At 41.3% G+C, this 22,865-nt stretch overlaps 1 protein-coding gene across 2 annotated transcripts in view; it reads left to right on the forward strand.

The window, feature by feature from the left end:
* The window catches only part of GPC6 (glypican 6), a 3,590,060-nt gene that overhangs the window by 3,459,782 nt on the left and 107,413 nt on the right, over positions 1–22,865 (forward strand). The window lies entirely within an intron of this gene.

Below are 22,865 nucleotides of genomic sequence, written 5' to 3' on the forward strand. Positions count from 1 at the left end.
GGGGAGGGTCCGGTGTGGTGAAAATCATTTGTAGCACCTGAATGATGGACTACACATGCGGTCCCACAAACATAAGGCACTATGTCAACTAGAGCAAAAAGGCGAGCCCCTTCCTCTGCAATGGCACAGTCATAAGCTTGACACATCACATCTGTTAGGACTCAAAAGTGATGCACCACACATGTTAGAGAACAAACGTGAGCCCAACACATTTTAGCGAGCACGTGTAATGCACTAAGGGGCTTATTTATGAGCCCCTTGCTCTGCCGGTGCGTCACTTTTTGTGCTGCACTTGTGGTGTAAAATATGCACTACACTGCGACATGTTTACAAAGTGTCACATCTTAGCAGATACGTCACTTTGTAAACCCTGCGATACATTATATCTTCGTCAGGTATAATCAATCAATCAATTTAATCAGGGAACTGTAAGTGTGCTACTCACCCTTGAAGGTCTAAAGGCGCTGAGGGGGGTGGTCCTCAGATCTAGTAGCTGAAGACCCAGGTCTTGAGGGTCTTCCTGAAGGTGTTCAGGGAGTGGGCACGTCTGATGTCCGCCAGTAGCTCATTCCAGGTCTTGGCTGCAGTGTGAGAGAAGGATCTTCCGCCTGCTCTGGCTCTGTGGATGCATGGGGTTTCGGCCAGTGCGAGGTTGGAAGATCGGAGGTTTCTTTTGGGTACGTGGAAGTTGACTCTGTCGTTCGAGATATTTGGGTCCATTTTTGTGTAGGCATTTGTAAGCGTGAGTGAGGATTTTGAAAGTGAGGGTGGGGGTTCCCTCACAAATAAGCTTGTAGAAGTGGTGCAGTGAAATCTATGAGATTTCACTGCAACACTTCTAGGACGCTACTGCGTCAAATTGTTACGCCTGCCTCACAGCAGGCGTGAGCCTAATGCAGGCCCTTTCACATGAGGCTTGCTCCATGTGAAAAGATACATTGCTGGAGTTGTGTCTGTTATCAGACACACCCCAGCAATGCGCCACTTTTGCACCTATAGATACGTTAGGAAAACAGATGTATCTGTAAATCCTTGCGACATGGATTGCCGTACTGTAAATACGATTCAGAAAAGGGGGTGGTTCAGAAAAGGGATGTGGTGATGAACAGAGTGTCTGAATTAAGCAGACCACTCTTACCCAGTCCAAAGATCAGGGCTTGATTCATCACCGTTATTTATATCACTGCACCATCCCAGCTCAGAACCTGGCTATATGCAAATCAGTCTGTCCCTGGCCCAGTGCATCATGGGAACAGGGCAGACTAAACTACCAAGCCAATTCTTCACCAGAAAGGAGACAAGCTACCGGGGACCAATTTCTGGCATTTCAGCCGTCTTCGGCCCGGCTTGCTTGAATCCTGATGGTGCAGTGAGAAAGGGACTCATGTCTGAGTATACCCTGAGTATACCCTGCCACACCTATAGTGGTGTGGCAGGTGTGTCCTCCCTTATGGTGGACAAAATACCTGAATCATTTTGTCCACCATAAGCGTGGAAGGGTATACTCAGATGTGAGTCCCTTGCTCATTGCACCATCAGGATTTAAGCAAGCCGGGCCGACGACGGCTGAAATGCCAGAAACCGGTCCCCGGAAGCTTGTTTCCTTCCCAGTATAAGAATTGGCTTGGTAGTTTGGTTTGCCCTGTTCCCATCATGCACTGGGACAGGAACAGACTAATTTGCATGTAGCCATGTTGTGAGCTGGGATGGTGCAGTGAGCTAAAAAACGGTGATGGATCAAGCCCTGATCTTTGGACTGGGTAAGAGTGGTCTGCTTAATTCAGACACTCTGTTCATCACCACCCCCTTTACCTGAATCATTTTGTCCACCATAAGCGTGGAAGGGTATACTCAGATGTGAGTCCCTTGCTCATTGCACCATCAGGATTTAAGCAAGCCGGGCCGACGACGGCTGAAATGCCAGAAACCGGTCCCCGGAAGCTTGTTTCCTTCCCAGTATAAGAATTGGCTTGGTAGTTTGGTTTGCCCTGTTCCCATCATGCACTGGGACAGGAACAGACTAATTTGCATGTAGCCAGGTTCTGAGATGGGATGGTGCAGTGAGCTAAAAAACGGTGATGGATCAAGCCCTGATCTTTGGACTGGGTAAGAGTGGTCTGCTTAATTCAGACACTCTGTTCATCACCACCCCCTTTACCTGAATCATTTTGTCCACCATAAGCGTGGAAGGGTATACTCAGATGTGAGTCCCTTGCTCATTGCACCATCAGGATTTAAGCAAGCCGGGCCGACGACGGCTGAAATGCCAGAAACCGGTCCCCGGAAGCTTGTTTCCTTCCCAGTATAAGAATTGGCTTGGTAGTTTGGTTTGCCCTGTTCCCATCATGCACTGGGACAGGAACAGACTAATTTGCATGTAGCCAGGTTCTGAGCTGGGATGGTGCAGTGAGCTAAAAAATGGTGATGGATCAAGCCCTGATCTTTGGACTGGGTAAGAGTGGTCTGCTTAATTCAGACACTCTGTTCATCACCACCCCCTTTACCTGAATCATTTTGTCCACCATAAGCGTGGAAGGGTATACTCAGATGTGAGTCCCTTGCTCATTGCACCATCAGGATTTAAGCAAGCCGGGCCGACGACGTCTGAAATGCCAGAAACCGGTCCCCGGAAGCTTGTTTCCTTCCTAGTATAAGAATTGGCTAGGTAGTTTGGTTTGCCCTGTTTCCATCATGCACTGGGACAGGAACAGACTAATTTGCATGTAGCCAGGTTCTGAGCTGGGATGGTGCAGTGAGCTAAAAAACGGTGATGGATCAAGCCCTGATCTTTGCGCTGGGTAAGAGTGGTCTGCTTAATTCAGACACTCTGTTCATCACCACCCCCTTTACCTGAATCATTTTGTCCACCATAAGCGTGGAAGGGTATACTCAGATGTGAGTCCCTTGCTCATTGCACCATCAGGATTTAAGCAAGCCGGGCCGACGACGGCTGAAATGCCAGAAACCGGTCCCCGGAAGCTTGTTTCCTTCCCAGTATAAGAATTGGCTTGGTAGTTTGGTTTGCCCTGTTCCCATCATGCACTGGGACAGGAACAGACTAATTTGCATGTAGCCAGGTTCTGAGCTGGGATGGTGCAGTGAGCTAAAAAACGGTGATGGATCAAGCCCTGATCTTTGGACTGGGTAAGAGTGGTCTGCTTAATTCAGACACTCTGTTCATCACCACCCCCTTTACCTGAATCGTACTGTAAATACGGCACATCCATGGTGTCACAAGGAGGGCGCACTGAAAAGTGTTGCATCGCTGTTTTCACGCAGCAATGTAACACGTTTTATAAATGAGGCCCTATGTCTATTAGGACACAAAAATGATGCCCACCAGGTCCTAAACATGATGGATCACACTGGCCAGGTAACAGCCATGATATTCTATTAGTGCAGATATTTGAGGCAACACACATGCTATGACCCAAATGTGACGAACTAAACCTACTAGAGCACAGATATTGTGTACTACATCCATTAGGACAAACACATGACAAAATTAACTCACTAGCAATAAACATGATGCACCTTGTTTCCAAGGGTAAAAACATGATGCCCACTCGTGTCTCAGATAGAAATGTTGGAATGGCATTGGCAAGCATCAATGTTATGCATCCACACTGAGGTCAGATTTGCACTCTGCAGTTACAAACAACAAAATTGCTGCTATGGCACGCATGTAATCCAGTAAACCTGTTAGAGAACTGACCGGCTTTGGCACAGAAATGATGCAACACACTTGCTACAATACAAATATTTGGGACTACAATGGCCAGAGCACAAATGTGATGCATTATACCTTCCTGAGCTCTAATCTCATGCACCAACCCAACTAGTATACAGATAGGATGCACAGTACTTGCTGCGGTATAGACTTTATGCACTGCATCTGCTAGCGAAAATCTAATACGTAGGTGCACTATCAATACAATGCCTTAGTGGTAGTCTTGTCTCACATTTGCGCCATAGAAAATACAGTCCACCACGATTTTGTTCTAGATGAAGTAGTGCATTGTTTTTGTAATCAATCAGTTTTAATGCATCATGGTTGTGCATTACCAGGAGAATTATTTCATGGATGCATTCTAGCAGGTGTGGTGGTGGATGTTTATATCCAAGAGGAACGTATTGGATCTCATGCTCTAGGAGATATTTTTTTATGTTGTGATATATATTGTGTTAAGACATTTGTTTAGTACACCGTCTGCCAATATAAATGTCTCACAGTACAGTCTATTTGGCGAACCAGCCATGCCATTTCAACATTTCGAGAAAAGACTCAAGTCTGCGTTACGTTTGTGCCTAAAAGATGCAGTGCTTTGTGATTTCATATCATAGAGCTCAAACTAAATGTGCTGGACTAGCATAATTTTGACTCCATCCTTCTACGTTTTGATAGGCCCATATATTTTAACATTTGGCCTTACGTACTCGTGTGACACTATAATACTAATGCGATATAGTGCATCCTTTGTGCAACATCCCTATATATGATCTTTAAGGGGTTTCAGCATATACAAGTAAAACCGGGAATGAAGGGAATGAAGGGAATGAAGAGAAAGAGCATATGTAGAGTTAGAAGAATATCAGAGCAGATATTATGATGATATGAAGCGTCTGGACGAGTCCAGACAACAGATGCTCAATACTACCAGGTTTTGATTGGTTTATTCTGATAATGAGCTGATTGAAATCTGTGATGGCTTGATCACCAACAGAGGGGGATTGGAGTAGCATAAATTTGGCTCCATCCGTCTACGTTCGGCTAGACCATATATATATGTAAATTCGGCCTTATATACTCATGTGACACAATAACACTAATGCAATATAGTGCACTGATGGTAAAGAAGTGCATCTATTGTGTTTTTTGATGTATTTGTGTGTGCATATTAACGCTTGTCTTTTTCAGGAACATCTGGATTGCTGATCTTAAGCTTCTATAGCCTTAGATTGTTAGGTGTTGCTCTAAAATGCATTTAATACAGTGCATTTGTCAGGGATTAGTAAGAATGAATAACATGTGAGTGAAATGTCTTCTTTTTAAATTGTGACCAGTTGTAGTTTTTTGCTTAGTTTTCTTAAAAATGACATGTATTAGTTATTGTGTCACATATAAGAGTACTGCACAATATAACTTGATTCATTATCAAATATGTTATTCATTGGATTATATGTAGGTTGTAAATTTTAAATATTTCTAATAGAAATGTTAAGTTACAGTGACTGTGGGCCCTAAGCTTGCAGTTGAGACATTTAACCTTAAAGTGAAAGTTGTTTTCTGCATATTTTTCTCCTCTGTAGGTGCAGACCTAAGGCATTTGTTAGTTACTGAAAAGCACATTGTATTTGAGAGATAGGGATTTGAGGAAGAGCTGGCAAGGTCAAATGATTTCAATGAAGAACAAATGGAGAGTTACGATTTGGTACTAGCAGACAAAGGGAGGAGCAAAAGATGCTTTGGAAGTGGAAACTGGAATATGTGAGTTCGAGGTGGCAAGTTCTTTTCTGGGAACTGCAAAACATATAATGATGTGTATGAGGTCACGTTTTCTTGAATGTTTTTTGTGCATTTTAATTAGTGAACCCATCTTGGGTTAAGTCCGATTCCCTGTAGACTTGGAGAGGGACAGACCTCTCTTGACACCTCTGATTGTGTGGCTTCATCCTATACATGACTCTTTACTTTAGAACTTCTACAGAGGTTCTGATGCTGACACCTTTCTTGTTACCTTGATTCAATAAGGTTTCCCCTATCCTTAGGTCAGTGTAGGGTTTAGTAGATGCTGCAAATCTTTTCCAAGTATGGGGAGAAGGATCGAAACCATTCAATGAGTATTCAAATCACATTCTTATTTTCTGTAAAGCCACTACTGAGGTCCTTATATGCTCTTTGCTGTTGAAGACCAATATTGTAAGACTCTTTGGTCTCCCTTTGGTTAATTTATCCTTTCATACCATGCTCTTAATATTTATTTATATTAGTCTGGCTTTGCATTTGTAATAAATCTTTTAAAGTCAAGTTACTGACTCAGTCTTTTATTGTGTGGTCCTAATGATCACACTGTACTTTGAGATTTAAATTGTTGTTAACCCTTCTTCCTCTCAGGCTACTACAAAAGTCTATTGACCAGAGTTGAATTGGAAGAAATAGCCCATAGCGTTCTCAGAACTAGCATTGCTAGGCACACACATGAAACACTTCACCTGCAGAACATAAACTTTTTGCAGTGCTAGGGCACAAGCATGACTGAAACCTTCAAGGGCACACATTTGGGACTACATTTATACAGGTTATGTAGAAGTTCTTGTGACACAAAGCAGTTTAGCGCTGCGCAAGCAGGCTTTCAAAATGCTAAATACATTTATGCTATCATTTGTATTACATTGTGTCACACAAGTATCCATGCAAAACTTTAGTAAATGTGGGCCTTAATGCTCTATGCTCTCTAGTTAACTTATTTATTGTACAATTTCTGTTTGGATAAACACCTGATATATTATCCCTGGTAGGGTAATTGCATGATGTAAGACACCTCTTAGGGCATAAACCTGATGAGTCAGTAAGGCAACTATTAGATTTGGCATCTTTGGCGTGATTTCCCCTGACCTTTTACCTATACCTCCTGTATTTATGATGCTATGCTGGATTTAGTTTTTGCTGGCTTAGATGCTTTGAGTAAAGAAGGGCAGTATCCTTTGGACCCAATTGCAAATTCTAATAGTCAACCAATCTACAAATTACATTCAACCTGGTATATGCTCACCATTAAATCACATGCACACTAGAGAGAACTATGCCGTATCTCTCCCACAAAAAGTCAAGAAACATCAGGTGTACAAAAGTATATAAATCGATTTATTAATTAAAAAACAGATGTTGCTAAAATATTATTTAAAAAAAGGGGAAAACCCTATACCTTATGAACACAATATACAATGTTTCTAAATCAACAATAATCACATAGGCTCAAAAAATAATGACATGTTAATGCACAATTGATTAAAAAACACAATAAAATGACAAAAGAGAGTACATGGCACAGACACATTTAATGTGTCATTTGCTTGTTAAACATCTGTATTGCAGTAATAATTTAGGCGTAGATCTTGGTACCAAATACTCGTTGACCTCCGCCTTTCTCACACATTGTGTACTGTATAGAGTATCGACGCGTTTTGATGAATGTAATATTTCACCATCTTTTTCCAGACAAAACGATTTTTACTCTCTTAGATTAAAAAATATATTTTGAGCAATGTCGGTTTTACAACCACCTGTGTGATAAGAAACAAATATCAGTCATTTGGTCCCAAAAAACAGCAACCGCTATATCAGCATGTTAAATTAAACTGTAAACATTGGGGACTTGTACTTGTATAGTAAGTGGGCCCACACCCATTTTACATCATGTAGTCCTACCCAGTTCTGTACATATCAGTTGTCACATCTATATGACTAGGCCCACATTGTTTACACCGTATCATGGTTAAATCGAAAAATTTCCTAAATCAGTTTTAAAACATAAAACTCACCAAGAAAATTTGTTAGGAATTATATGGCAGACCTCTTTCCCTCTCCACTATAGCACTCTATTGGTTCAAAATCATACCTTACAACTATTAGAGCACTCATATGCAGAAAACTCTCAAACTAACATCCCCACACATACATTTCTTGCCTATTATCTAATCCTTAACAAAGTCAAGGATTGACTCAGAGCTGAGCTGAATAAACCCTGGCTGCATTTAGAGTAGTGGTAGTAGTTTTTCTTGCCCTTGAATAGTGCTTGTCTCCCTTGCACAATGCTGTCTCCACCCCCTGTAGTCATACTGCACCAGTGAGGACATAAATGGTCTGGACTGGGCTCAGAGACCCTTATACAAAGAGGAACAAAGACAAAATGGGGTATAAGTAGTGGACCTTAAACCCCAGACCCTTAGATCACTTCTGGACTCAAATAGAACCTTTGCCAAGGAGAAGAACTGGAGAGCTTTGAGGAAGAGTACTGCTCCTTTGCTGTGTGATGTGTGGGGTTGGCCTGCAGATGCTGCTTCTGCCAAGGAAAGGACAAAGACTGAACCTTTGCTGAGAAACCTGCTTGAAGAAGAATCTCCAAATGCTTCCGTGTGCTGGCCTCCTGTTCTGAAGTCTCAGGGACACAAATACTTCTCCCTCAGCTCCCCTGAACTCTTATGAACGCTTATGCTGAGAGTTCGGACCTGCCAGAAGGTACCGCCTGTTCCAGGTTTGGGCCTCTGGAAGTCGTTCCTGCCGAGAAGCAAGAAAAACTAGCTCTGATGCCGTCAGTTACACCGCCGCGATGCTGTTAGATGCACCGAGGTCAGGGGCAGCATTTGTAAAGTGCACAACGCAGCTCCGATGCCCTTTGATGCCTGACGATGCCTGCAATTATCGGCATTCGCAACACCAGCGCTCGCCCCGACTCCGTCACCACCAGGGCCTGCATCCTGTTATCGCTTCACAGATAACTGCAGAGGGTGATTCCACAAACTCACTGTACTTTGGATTTGTTGCAGTAACAACATCTTGATAGCCCCAGGTGGAGCTATTTGTTTTCCGCAAGCTTTATTTGGAAATTACTCTTTTTGAAGTTGCAATTTTACTACATGTATGCTGGATATTTGGTGTTTTGGCCCTGTGGGTTCAGATAAAGATACTTTATTTTTCTAAACTGGTGCAGTGTCCATTTGTGGTGTTATGTTATCACTGTATTACTCTGTGTGTTGAGTACAAATACTTTAAACGTTGCCTTTGGATAAGCCTGTCTGCTTGTGCCAAGATACCAAGGGGGTAAGCAGGGGTTATCTAAAGTGTGTAACCCCCTTATCCTGATAGAAGCAAGGGTCCCTATTTGGACAAAGTTACCTACCTCTGCCAACTAGAGACTCACATTTCTAATAGCTATGCTCATGCCTAATCCCTGTACAAGAATATCCAGATTTTATTGGAGTATAAGTATTTGTTCATTTCCCACATGATATCTTGTTTTAGTCTTAATCCTATCATAATTATTGGCAATTTGAAATTTGGCTGAGTCTTGGCAACTGATTGCACTTTGTAAATGGAAATAAACTAAGCTAATCCAAACTTTCGAATCATACATTGATACAGCCCCTGATGGCCACAGTCTGTTCCTTGTAATATAGGTACCAAGGACTGACTTGTGGTGCAGATAAGTTCTCTGTGGTGTTTTCTGGACTTTTGCCTGGAAGGGAACCAAGAACTACACCTTTCAGGATACCCTACCACTGTGGAACCTGAATGCCGGGAGGGCAGGACTCTTTTGGTGTTTGGGAGACAGGAACTACACCTACCAGGATAACTTGCTTTTGTGGACCTAAATGTGGAAGGAGAGTAGCTATGTACAGCATAGTGTGCTCTGCTCTCCCTTAGTGTGGGGGGCTTTTGTGATTTGCTGGACATTTGCATGCAAGAGAGCCAAGAACTACACTTCCCAGGATACATTGCTGCTGTGGATCCCGATGGCGGGGAAAAGAAGAGGGAGAAGCTAGATGCTATAAAGTGAGCTCTGCTCTCCTGCAGCATAGGACTTCTAATGTTGTCACACCTAATTTCTCCCATGCCAGTGTTGTTTTACTTGGCTCTCATGTGCCTGACACTTATGTTTGTTTCTTTGGCCTGTGCTACTGCACCAGTCCACCTCCCTTGATACCCAGCTCATTAAATCTTTTATGCAAGGCAACCAACCGACTGCCTTCAATTTTATTACTTCTACTAGTTGCGTCACATTTCCATCCAACGTATTTATTTCCCCACCTTTGACTTTGCATCATCCTCCGTAAGCTTGTCCTTATGTCATTATTTTGACCAAGATTCATATTTTACACCCCAACACTAAGGAGACCACCTTTCCACTTAAGAATAAGGTGATGCACGGGTTGTCCACTACAATCAATTTATATATTGTTGTCTATGATTGGGTTTGGCTTGTGAGGCAAATCCCTTGGCCCGCTCATCACCTAAAAGCTATCAAGGGGCATGTGGTTGTTAACTTTAAATATCCTGTTGATGCTAGAGATAGGCTCCTTAAATGTAGCTTCCCTGACCCTCTTAATGATCCAATTAAGGTTTTTCCTCAGTGCTTTTTTACAAGCCCTTCTCTACATCTTCTGTGATGGGCTAAATCTTTCACAGCCTACTGTTTCACCATTATTTTGAGCTGTACCTACTTACAAGTCACAACCAATCTGTGGCTCTTGATTGCTTAGATCTTAATGTCAAACTTTCTAATATATGCAATATGTGCTTCAAGTATGGATTCCTCCATCATTCTCATACCGGATAATGTTGTCACACATGGTATTCTCCCTTGTCCTGAATCTTCTGTTGGATCGGGTGGCCTGTAGCGTCTTGTTAGTTGGAACCAAACTAGATTAGTCTCTAAGTTGAGCTTGGACAGTTGGTTGCCCCATGTCAATCACTTTGACATTGTTATGTTTCAAGAAACATAGGCTATATTGCATGTTGTATGTGAGAGGTTTATCTGTTATTCCTTGTCTGGTTTTTAATCAACTTCTGAGTGTCCTAGGGGGGGGGACTGTCAACCTGGTTCCAGAAATCTCTTAAATGCCCTGCCAGTGTTCTTAGCACCTGCCATTTAGGCATTCAGCCATTTATTGTTTCTTGCAAAGATGTCTTTCAGGTTTATTTGATTCAGTTTTACAATGATTGTTTTTCACTACGCAATCTAAATAACTTTTAAACTCACTTGGTTGACAACTTACACCTGTCTCTTGTTTACGACACATCACATGCCATGTATGTGATTTTTAAGTTCAGAAAAATGTTATTAAAGGAATTGTAAACAAAGGAAGCACAGTAGGTCAGTGAAGATGATACAGAAGCTTAAATACTGATACACGTGAAATATGCAATAATGGAAAAAATAACAATGTGATTTTAAGTGGTGATTTTAAAGGTAAGATTTGCTTTCAATTGAAATCTTTCTAAACCTTTTTCTCTGCATGATGATAAGGATTCTTTTTCATCACCTGCTGATTATGGTGGCCTTATCATTGAACGTGATCTTGTTAATGTACATAAGTTGTTTAATTCTGATAATATGAGTATTCCAGCCTTTACAGGTAGTGCCTTCTGTTCTATTATAGTTTACATTTGTTTTGTTATGGGTCCGACTAACTTCATTATCCCATCTTTCTGATCCGTTGTTTAACCATTACTGGTTGTGAGTTGCAAATCATCTGGTGTCTGATGAGTCTCACTAGCTTTTCAGCAATTTTGTTGAATTCTACTTATGATCTTTTTGATGTTTGTCTTTCGTCTTGTTTCAGTCCTGATTGTGATTTGAGTACTTTTAAGTCCACAATTTCCGTAATCTCAAAGTTCTTAACTAGATCTGTCAATTTTACTCAGTAGCCCACCCATAAATAGTTCGACTACGATTGTTTTGCAGCCCATAGGTGTCTTTGGGCTGCTCTTCCTAGAAGTCCTTAAAGTAAACCTGAGATTGCTTCTTGCAGAGAAGTTATTAAGCTGTTCTTAAATCGTAGAAGGGGTATTATAAGATAAGACTGGACACAGCTGAACCTGGCCAGTAGATTGAAAGATGTCTCACTTTTTTGGAAAGTGGTTATCTCTTCTTTCTTTGGTGAGAGTTCTGGAACTTTCGTAGCGACCACATTTCAAATGAACAGCGGGTAACTCACTTTAAGCTTATTTATGCTAATGTTGGCTGCTGCAGTTCCCCATTCTATCTTTTGACCTTAAATATGAGCACTAGCTTTAGCTTTGATGAGGAGGATATGATAGCTGCGATTTCAAAAAGTCCATCTGGTAAAGCCCCAAGACCAGATGTCATTTAGTTGGACCTATTTAAATCTAACATGGAGCTCTGGGTCCCCCTTTTGACAAATATCTTGAACTCGAGTCACTCGAGATTACCGTGTTCTTGGACCAATTCAAATATTGTCTCTGTAGTCAAGAAGTGCATTCATTGATATTCATAAGGCTTCAGGAATATCTCATTAATTGATTTTCAAAGTCGCTGGGAGAGTTATGGCCAAGTGTATTCTCTATGGGTCTCAACATATCACTTATTAACTTTCTCCACTGTCTGCACAACTACTTATTAGCTACTGTTAGATTTGGAGATTGTGGTGAACGCATGCATGCTTTTGGATTAAATTAGGGTCTTCAGCAGGGTTGTATATTTGCCCCAATTTTATTCACTCTGTAGATCATTATTTTTATTCCGTATTTATTCTCTAAAAGATTCACATTGGTCACAAGGTATTTCTTTATGTAGACAACACCATTTTACTTTTGCCTACTGCCAACGGACTGAAAAAACTTGTAGATTACTTGTCATCCTAGGGGATAACCTAGATCTGGATACTAATCTTTCTTAAAGCCATGTGATGATCTGTGGGCCAAACACAACTAGACCAGGTCACTATGAGGCTTTTTTACATGCTCATTGAGCTGCAGGTACATCACTTTTTTGCATATTAAAAGTGATGCATCAGTCGCACTGGGCTTGTAAATAACGCCCTGCGTGTCCCAAAAAAAATCATTGAGAGAGTTTATCACTTCTCTTATTGTGAGTTTCATTTGATTCCTCTAGAACCTGATCTCTATGCTGTAATCTCAGTGTGAAGTTTGCCCAATTAGCAGGGTCTGTTTTTAATTTCACATCTAAACTGGGACGGAAACTTCTTAATCAGATGTTAGTGATTTGCAGAATTAAGGAGTATATTTATTATAGAGTTGCATCGCCCTTGCTCCATGCAACGGCGTGCAAGAACGATGCAACTCTTACGTTAGATTTATCAAGTCACACAAGGCTCCCTTAAGTGGTCTTGCATGACTTGACAAATCTAGAGTAACGCATCGCAAATCACTGTGTTGCGTTACTCTGCCCAGGGAGGCATTCAATGGGTGGAACATGGGTGTTTCCACTCATCCAACCATGGATTTTGGCACATTTCCAGATTTACCCTTACTGATCAGACCTGGGATGTGTCAAAATGCTTCACCTCCCCTGGTGAGGCGTAACAAGGAGAAATATCTTAATTTCTCGTTATTACTTCCTCTTTCAATGTGTGCTGAATCTTTGAAACACACATAGAAAGGGGAACATGCCTCAGTGGATTATTTTTATGCAAGAGGATTTCCCGTCCTGCACAAAAACAATCCTGCTAACAATGCAGGCACCCTTGCACCATGGTGCAAGAGTGCCTGCGCCGGCGCTAGACAGTACATTGTGCGCCAGTGCAGGGAAAAGACATGAATGCCCATATTATGTTAAATATGGTGCATTCCACCCCTTTCCTTATCACACAGAGAAGCACAGCATAGCGACTTACAACAAAATTACAACAAAAAGAAAATTGCTTCTGCTGCAGGCTACTGGGTTTGCTTCCTAACATTTCTCATTTTTTACCATAAGGAGCTTGGTCTGTTATAAGCTGAGAATCTTATTTTATTGACTCCCTTATTATTATGGCTATCAATTGGATCTAACTCTAAAGTCTCTCTCACTAGGCCCATTATTAGTGATTGTCCCAGTTCACCTGATGCACTTAGAATTCCTTGTTTGAAATGTATTACCTCTTCTTTCGGCAACTGCAGCAGATTGTTCTTGTTCTCTAATGCTGGAACTTGATTAAGTTAGATAAAAACAGGCTAGCCCACATTCCCTCAAACATTATATTAGCTCACTGGAGACTGCTGAGTTTAAAACTTCAGTTAGTTGCAGATCTCATTTGGCCTGGAGTTATAATTATCAACCGGCTTTTATTCACCTCTGGGAGAGAAGTCTCCTTTGTTTCTTCATTTTGGGCTTAATGTGCTTTCTTTTCCCAAGGGGCAAATTTCATCCGATATTGCCCAAGTGATGAGACCGCACCCCAATTACTTTTGCACTTTATCTTTTCAGTACATTTTTATAAATCTTTTTCTTTAAGATTGTTAATGCTGTTGCTTAAAGTTCATGGTTTTATCAGGTCATAATACATTTACTGATGCTGTTTGATTCAAATGTTTGTTATGCAACAGCGACTTTCTTGAAATGTGTGGTTAAGTCCCGTAACTCATTGATGTAGTACTGTATTGTACTTAATACACCTGATTTCAGTAGCTTTAACTTAGTTTGTCATATTTTAGTATTAATCCATGTAACTGTTATTTGTGTTTTTATGGTATTTGCATACAACAGAATAATGCTTTCTTTGATTGATTGATTGATTGATTGATTGATTGATTGATTGATTGATTGATTGATTGATTGATTGATTGAGGTCCTCAGTGTTGTTGACTTCCTTGGTCTCTGGCTGGAGGAAGGGGAAGCACAGGGCCTGGGTTGAAGAGCAGTGGACTCTTGTCTTTTCCCTAACTCACTCTAAGTTAGTGTTGAGTTCAGATGTCTCAAACTATTGCTTGTATCAAGCAGCAGCTCACATTTGGTGAGGAATAGACTCTCCAAGGAAGCCAAAACACAACAATAGCAGCAGAAGACGCCCCTCAGATTCACGTCTCCTTGAATTAAAAACTCTTACATGAGCAGAAAGGCTTCTCTTTCATCTTCCCCTTCCAGTAGGAGTGACTTTGACTCCACAGCTCCAATACACTAACTCTGATATGCAATGAAACCATAGATCTTTCTTGCTTGTAAATATGCTGGTGTAGGTATTGAGTGAGAGAAATCCCCGGTGTGCTGCAGGAGGCCATTTGCTGATCACTGCTTCTAGCGTTATTTTCTCCTGAACATACTGAAGAAGAATGTCTATATGTATGCAATGCAACAATGAAGTCTGAGAATAATACTGAAAGGTGTTTGAGGAGGGAACTGGCTATTTGGTCATCTCATATAAGAATTTGCTCATCTCAAACATTTGGGGGATTACCCAGCGACGGCTACTCTGCTAAGGCGGAAGATCATCGCCCCACTGCTCGCAGAGTAGTGGGAAAATGAAAAATAAAAAGATACTAACAATGTTATTATCATTTTATTATTAGTATAAGCTATGGTTGCCAGGTTAATGAGGGGCTTGGGTTAAAGGGTAGTGGAGTAGATGTTGCATTATAAGTGCACATGATAGTTTGGCCAGCCGTTTTGGGGCGGTCAAACAGTCATTTGCACTTAGCATTTCTCCACCTAGCTCTGTTGCACAGCCGGGTGGAGAACAGTTCTAAAGTTCATAGGCACTGTCTGAGTGGCCAAACAGGCCACTCAGACCAATCACAATGCTGCTGTCATGCTGGTGACAGCATCGTCATGATTGGGTTAGGGAAACCTGTGTGTTGTTGGAAGCAAGGAAGAGAAGAGGACAGAGGGGAGCTGCAGCAGTAATCAGGTAAGTGATATTTTTGTTATCCCCCCACCCCCTTGCCCCAGTTCCGTAGCAGCCGCAACGGGATGTCCCTGTGACTCAGAGGTTAATTCAAAGCACAGGGCAATAACGCAGTACTAATCTCGATTAAACTCCCTTTTAACAGTACAAGCACATCAAGAATGGGTACTGGGTTGGCTATCAAGGACATTATTATGAGATTCCTACAGGCATTCGATCAGGAGTAAATTGCTCAGAAAATTTCAAAACAAGTAGTAAAACTGTACATTGTCAAATCAAACTGGAAAAGCCGCCAGCATTTCCGGTGATACCTTCACGTTCTAGAAAATAGAAGCATAAAGAGTAATGTAGTTTTATTTTTAAACACTCACCTCAAAGAGACAGATTGTGACAAACTCGAAGCTGTAATTTAAGGTAAACACTATGACCAAGTAGAAGCTTAGATTCAACCAGATGAAATCGTTTAGTGCTCACCTTGAATCCCACAATAGACGTAAGCATTCTACTAAGATGAGTAGTGGGCCCTATGTTGAAGCATGCCACTATGTGTAATTTAAAGGCTATTTTCATATTAACTCAGGCCTTTGGGTTAAAAATAGCTAGGTAGTCAATCCATAGAATACACACAAGCCCATTGTGGCAGGGAGCTGTTTTATCTTTAAAAGAACACTGCATTCCTATGTTGTTTAGTAAGGTAAATTGGGAGGATATTCTATGATCCTCACCTAGTTTTCCTTTTTGCTCCTCCTTAGTGTTGAAACGAATGGGTTTGATACCAATCAGCGAACTATACCAATATCAAGTTAGTTAATATCAACCCCTTGGACCTTATTTACATGAATGTCCAATGTCCTAGTTTGAGCTCCATTTCAGGGATAAAGTACAAGAGTGAGCTGATAATATTACTGTTCATATTGGAGCTCAGAGCTAGGGCTATTTTCGGGAGGGAGGAAGTAGAAGTAGATAATGTGGCCATTGCCAGGAGGCCCATAATAGCATTGGGATAGGGTGTTATGTTCATCATTTACTCACAAACCTTGTAAGGCCAATCAGCAATTCGTGGGGAGAAAAATCATGCATGCTCGTTGAAAATGTGCTTAGTCTGTCTTCATTGGATGAGTATTATTCAACTTCAACAGAGAGACTGCCTCAAGGATTAGCCATTCCCACTGCCTACGGCCGTTTGTCAATTCCCTCAAATTTCTGTTCACAGCTGTTCCAGAAGGAGAAGAATTACCTGGAGTCAGCATGAGAATTTTCACTTATGGATCCTGATAGACTCTTTAATGTGGTGTACCTGGGATCCATGTGTGTGGATCACACATGTGTGGTAACAAATTAAACTTTTTAACTCCTGGGGTAAGGTACCTCAGGGTTGGAGAAGAGCAGTGGCCATGCCTTTAGAAGGGAGCATGGAGATGATGGGCTCCAGTCTCTTCCATATTGCAACCTCCAGTCTGCACTTGACATGGGAATGTAGTTGTGTTCATAATCCTGAGTGGCTAAAGAGTTTTTTTGTAGCTACCCTGATTTTAGTAATGGGGTTACCCCTTGGAAATTTAGCACAGACCTGAATGCTAAAAGCTTCACAACTTGCTCTGTATTACTTCGTTGAAAAAGTACTGCAGAAGAAATCAGAATCAAATAAAAAGGGCTAACTTAAGATATATTTAGAAGGTCATGATAGTTGTAGAGTCCTTCCAAAACCGCTTAAACTTTCAGCTGCTTAAGCCATTGTTTACACACCTTAAATATACAACTTGGCCCTTGAATCTTTTAAACCAGATAACTTTAAACACATTGAAAATGTCCCTGTTTCCACTACACTTCAGAAAAAAGTATATAGAATGCAGAATGTAAGTTAATTTATCAACAGAGGACATTGGTTGCAAACATATTTGGAATGTGCCAGAAACAGTGGGAGAATTTCCATCATGGGAGGCAAAATGGGATTGTACTTGCAACATGCTTAAAAAGGAATTTTGGACCTTTTGTAGTACTTTCAATAGGTGGCACATAAGAATTTACTTGCCTTATGAAGTATCAACCCTGATCATAACCTAATTAGCGATTTTGCTATCTATGACACACTCTGTTTTTATATTTTTAACAATCGGGAAGCACAGAGCATGAGATTTACCAGAAAAAATACATTGCTGAGTTAGCACAGTAATCTGCAGGTTTCTGGAAATCTCTGTGGCTCTCAACAGTGAAACTCCTTCATGTTCCATAGCAAATAATCATAGGATGCCTGTGCTGGAGGACAAACTCCCAGCTCAGTTGTTCATCTTTTCTGAAAGCAAGAAGGAAGGAAAGATCATTCGGGAATTCTAATTTGTCCTTCTCCTATGGCAAGATGATATCCCACTGCACCCTTCGCTTTCTGCATTAGCACACTTGCAATCTGAGGTTTGACTTGAGTCAACTTGTTATCCAACTGCACATTTAAAATGGCAGTATAAACCAAAACATTGCTTATGGACTTACAAAATAGGTCAACAAATAATATCCTACACGCTAAAAACATTTTAAAACATTTTGAAATAAAGTTAAAAAAATATTTTTCATGTAGTCAATTATCCTTGACATGCAAATTGCGATCTCGAATGACCCAAGGGAAGAATAGCTATATTGGAGACTGGAGGGACAACCCAAAAAAAAAAAGAAAATGCAAAAGTAAGTTTGATTGTGAAGGATCGCTAGGCTACTATTTCAGCATAGACATCTAGAAAAGGTTGTGGACATCGATGTGCATCCTACCAAATTAGAATGACTTGGGTCATCTAATTCCCTCTGTGGATGTACATTTTGGCGAAGACCTGAGCACAGTTGTCTTCTCCAAATCACTCCATCATGCAGGTCAAAGTTCAATGAATACATTATGCATTGACAAAGCTGGTTGAGTGTCTGTGGGACTTGAAAATGATGCCCTGCTGGAGGAAAACCCCCTTCAGCAGATGGCAAGAGCATCTTGACCGGATACATTTTCTTTCCTATCACTGCCCCATAAAACAAACAGTCCTTAGGTTCTGGCTAAGCAAGACATGCCAATCACTCAGCATCATATTTATGGAATGATCAGAAGGTACTGCATTGGAAGGGGAGACACAGGGAAAGGGATAAAGATGTCCCAGGCCCCACTATTAGCTCCCTGTTGGTTTTTCTCTGAGCATTAAACTTTCTACAGGTCTCTTTCTTTATTGCCTTCTGCCTGGAGTCTGGCAGCTTTTGACACTGTGGATATGACTATACTGAATGAGACGTCACCCTTATCACTCTTGCTGAAATCCTTATTTGGGAATTCTTGTCTTTCCCAATGACAGGAGAAGATAAAGTTGACTATGCAGAGCAAGGCTTCCATGATTCCAAGCTAACCATAGGGTTTGCATCACAATGGGCCTTTAACTTTGTTTTACTTTAACTTTAAAATACCAAGGGCCATATTATCAAGAATGGCAATAATATTATCGCCGACTTAGCTGCAGGACACTGCTGCTAAAGCGGCGATAAGGGGCTTGATAATATGCACTAGAGTCTTCTTATCTAACAGGACATTTGTTGGTTACTTGGCCTTTCTTTAAGAAATAAGTGGCACCCTAACCAACATGGCTAACCGTAAGCGGATCATGATGACATCTCCACACCACTCTGGCCAAGACCTAAAGTAGCCCATTATACTGGCCGATAAACAGTCGCCAGAGGGCATCAGACATCTTCTCTAGTCCAAGCATTGCAGGACCCAGGGGAGAGCCTCACTTCAAGTACTACTGGCATGAAAAAAGCTTCATAGTATCTCATGGAGGAAGGAATTACCTCACAGCTCACAAAGGCCCCACCTTGTATGGATCAGCCACTCAAAGTTTATCCCTTTATTGTGTTCTGACTGATTCTTTAACAGCAACACATCTTTGAGAGTAGAACGCCTCTTGTGTTAAAATAATAACGTTTTGTAGCAGCACAATAGTTGTGTTTTGAAGTGGGCTTCCTTTTCAAAGTACCTACATGGAACGACAGAAATAGAAGAGGAGGAAACAGGTAAATCTTGCTTGGCAAAGTCAATCTATGAATGCAGATTGGTGAAAAATTAAAATGAACATGCTAATAGCATGCCAATCCACATTCCAAGCAATGGTTGTGTTGGATCAATTTGCAAAGTAACTTTTTTCATTAACGGGAAGTGCAACTAATAGATCTTCTCTGCAGGTCAACCAAAGTTGGTACTTCACATGACCGGTAGAGAGGATCCATTAGTTGCACTTCCCGATAATAAAAACAAGTTGGTTTGGAAATTGATCTGGAAGAACCATTACGTGATATACTGTACGCGACCCAGGTTCTGAGGAACACAAAGTAACCCCATATGGAATGGTGTATATCCCATTCCAAGGCACATAAGCAGTATTTTTTCTGCCAATTTCAGCTGCGGCCCGTGCAGGTGAGAGCGGTGGGGCCGGGTGATGAGAATTTCGATGATGACAACAGAAAATTAATTATTTATTTAATTGTCTCTATTCATCGTCTGTCAAAATTCGCCCCCACCCGGTCCCTCCGCTCTTACCTGCACGGGCATCGGCTGGTCAATTAGCTCCAGGTTTCATCTGCTGCAAATCTCAGAGGAAAAAACTCTGATTTGCTCCAAAATCGAAATGCCATTTGAGTTTGAAACCAAAATGGTAATTGCAGGTAGGGTGAACAACCATCCGTAAATTTCACGGACTGTCCGTAATTTGGACATCACGTCCGTTGTCCGTGAGGATTCCTTTTACAGACCCCTTTTGTCGGTAATTATTGCCATTACAGGGAGCAACACTGCTCCCCTTCGAGAAGCCTTAGCCCCTTGATGGGGCCGCCTTGCACTCCTCCTCGAGCACAAGAGCAGCCCCACCCGTCCATTGTCGTTCTGTATGCAGGCTAATTGCCACATACAGAATGACAATGGGGGAGTCTGGGCTGTTAAAGCATGCGGTGGCCTTCTCCTGCCTCAGTGTACAGCAGGGCATCTGTTAGATGGATAAAAGGTAAAACGCCCATGCTGCAACGTGAGAATACAGTTTATATAAAGAAGCTTGTAAAACAAGTAAAAAAGAACGGGTTATAGTTCTTTCACTGTCTCATCATTTTACAACTGACGCATTTTCAATATTATGTTCAACAAAGCTATGGTTGTTGCTTTTTTATTTTAAGCAACTAACAACCATTGACAAAGCCAATAGTCCTGGCTTGTTGTTGGTGTAATGATACTTGCTGTATTATATATCTGGATGCAATGACAGTAACAACATAATAACTGTTGGGCGGAACACTATGCAAAGCACATATCTTTAGCCTAGGTGTTTTAAGCCACATCCTTAATTACATCCTTAATTACATCGAACACCCCCTTTGAAGAGACCCCCCCCCAGTTTTTTTACACCACTTAAGGCCCTGGAAACAACACCTATCACAGTCACCTCATGTCCTGGCCCTGTGCATCATGCATGGCTCATGACTTCAAAGTTTTCAGATTGCCTATGTGCAGGGGCATAGTGAACCCTGACCCTCCCCACCCCTTGCTTTAGGAACTACAGTGAGGTGAAGTTCTTGATGGACCTCTTCTGTCTGCATCTCTGCAGACAAAGGCCCTGCTCATAATGTGAAAAGGTGGGTGAGTAAATAAGTGAAGGAATGTGTGAATGGCTGGATGGATTAGTGAAAGGATGAATGGATGAATGAAAGGGTGAATAGATAGATAATGAAAGAAAGGATGGACAAGTAAGTGAGTGGAAGGATGGATGAGAGAAAAGGTAAATAGATGTATGTATGTGTGGAAGGTTAGATGGATAGGTAAAAGGGTGGATGGGTGAGCGAAAGGATGGATGGATGAGTGAAAGGGTAGATGATGGGCAAGTGAGTTGGTCGATGGATGAGTGAAAGTATGGATGGATTGATGAATTGATAAGTGAAAGGGTGAATGGATGGATGAGTGAAATGATGGATGGAAAGATACATGGTGGATAGGTTTGCAAATGATTGAATATATTTGGATATAGATGGGCACACAATTTGTAATCTGTCTAACCTTTTGGAATCCCTATCATGCATTACGATACTTGCATAGGTTAGAGAAGGAAGTAATTTTGCTTTATTAACAGAGAGAAGTGGTTGATAGGAGGGACCGTCTAGTTTTTTTGCGAGCAAGCTGAATGCGTGTATTAAAGCATTGTTCTTCCTAACCATATACTGCTGGTGGGCATGAAAGTTGAAATTTTTATCAAAATTGAAACCCAAGTACTTATAGGTACTGACTTCTTCTATGATGACATTATCCAGCTTGAACTTTAAAGAGCCACAGGGATTGTTTGCAATAAGCATGGATTTTGTTTTGGCAATGTTTATTTCTAATTTAAGTTTTGTATATTCCGCTGTTTCTTTGATCAATCTTTGAAGTGCGATTTCTGTATGACTTAGCAGCACAATGTTATCAGCGTATGATAGATGGGATATCGTTAGTGAACCTAATCTTAGAGCATGTAAGTTAACTAGATCCAGGTGGGTAGTCAAATCTGCCATAAATAGGTTAAACAGATGTAGAGCTAGCACACACCCTTTCTTGAGACCCCTTGCGGTAGGTATTTTCCTTGATAGTTTGGTCCCATCCCCTACCTTGATTTGAATCCATGTTTCTGTATATAATGATTCAATTGCCCTTAACATTTTTTCTTGTATACCCCAACGTCTTAATTTAGCCCATAGGAGTGGTCGATCCACCCGATCAAAAGCAACTTTCAGATCTATAAAACAGAGTTGTAGTTTTTGCTTTAGGCGTTTGCTTTTTTCCGCATTTAATGCTACTGTTATCATATTAATTGAGGTACCATACCCTTTCCGGAATCCTGTTTGCTGGTGTGGAATCAGGTTCTTAGAATTTGACCACTCTATTAGATCTTCCAATACTATTGATGCATAATATTTTGCTTCTGAGTCAATAAGGGCTATTAATCTATAATTAGATGGTTTTGTTTTGTCTCCACCCTTAACCCCTTCGATGCGGCCGCGATTCCCCTGGTGTGCTGTAAACAGCACGAACAGGGGCGGGCCGTGACGAACCCCAGCCGTCATCAGCACACGAGCACCGTAGTGCATGACGGCTGGGGTTCGTCATGAGCATGGAAGGGGTTAAAGATAGGGTTTATTATAGATCCCCTCCAACCATCTGGAATCATACCTGTATTTACGCCTCTTTAAATAGTAGCATTATCAGATTGGCCCAATATTTTGGATCCAATTTAAATATGGCCTGTGGGATGCCATTTGGTCCAGCGTACACAATGTATTATCTAAATTGGGTACGAGCTCATGATATGGCAATATTTTAATCCCGGTTTCTAATCCAGGTTCAATAGTTGTTTTAAAGTTTGTTATTTTTATTTACTTGCAGTTGTTCTTCGTCAATCTTGTTCTCTAACATTCAGAGATGCTGTTACTTTGTAGGTCCTGTTTAAACCATTTACTGTTCCAAAATG

This window comes from Lissotriton vulgaris, chromosome 8, assembly GCF_964263255.1.
Source record: "Lissotriton vulgaris chromosome 8, aLisVul1.2, whole genome shotgun sequence".
Classification (NCBI taxonomy): domain Eukaryota; kingdom Metazoa; phylum Chordata; class Amphibia; order Caudata; family Salamandridae; genus Lissotriton; species Lissotriton vulgaris.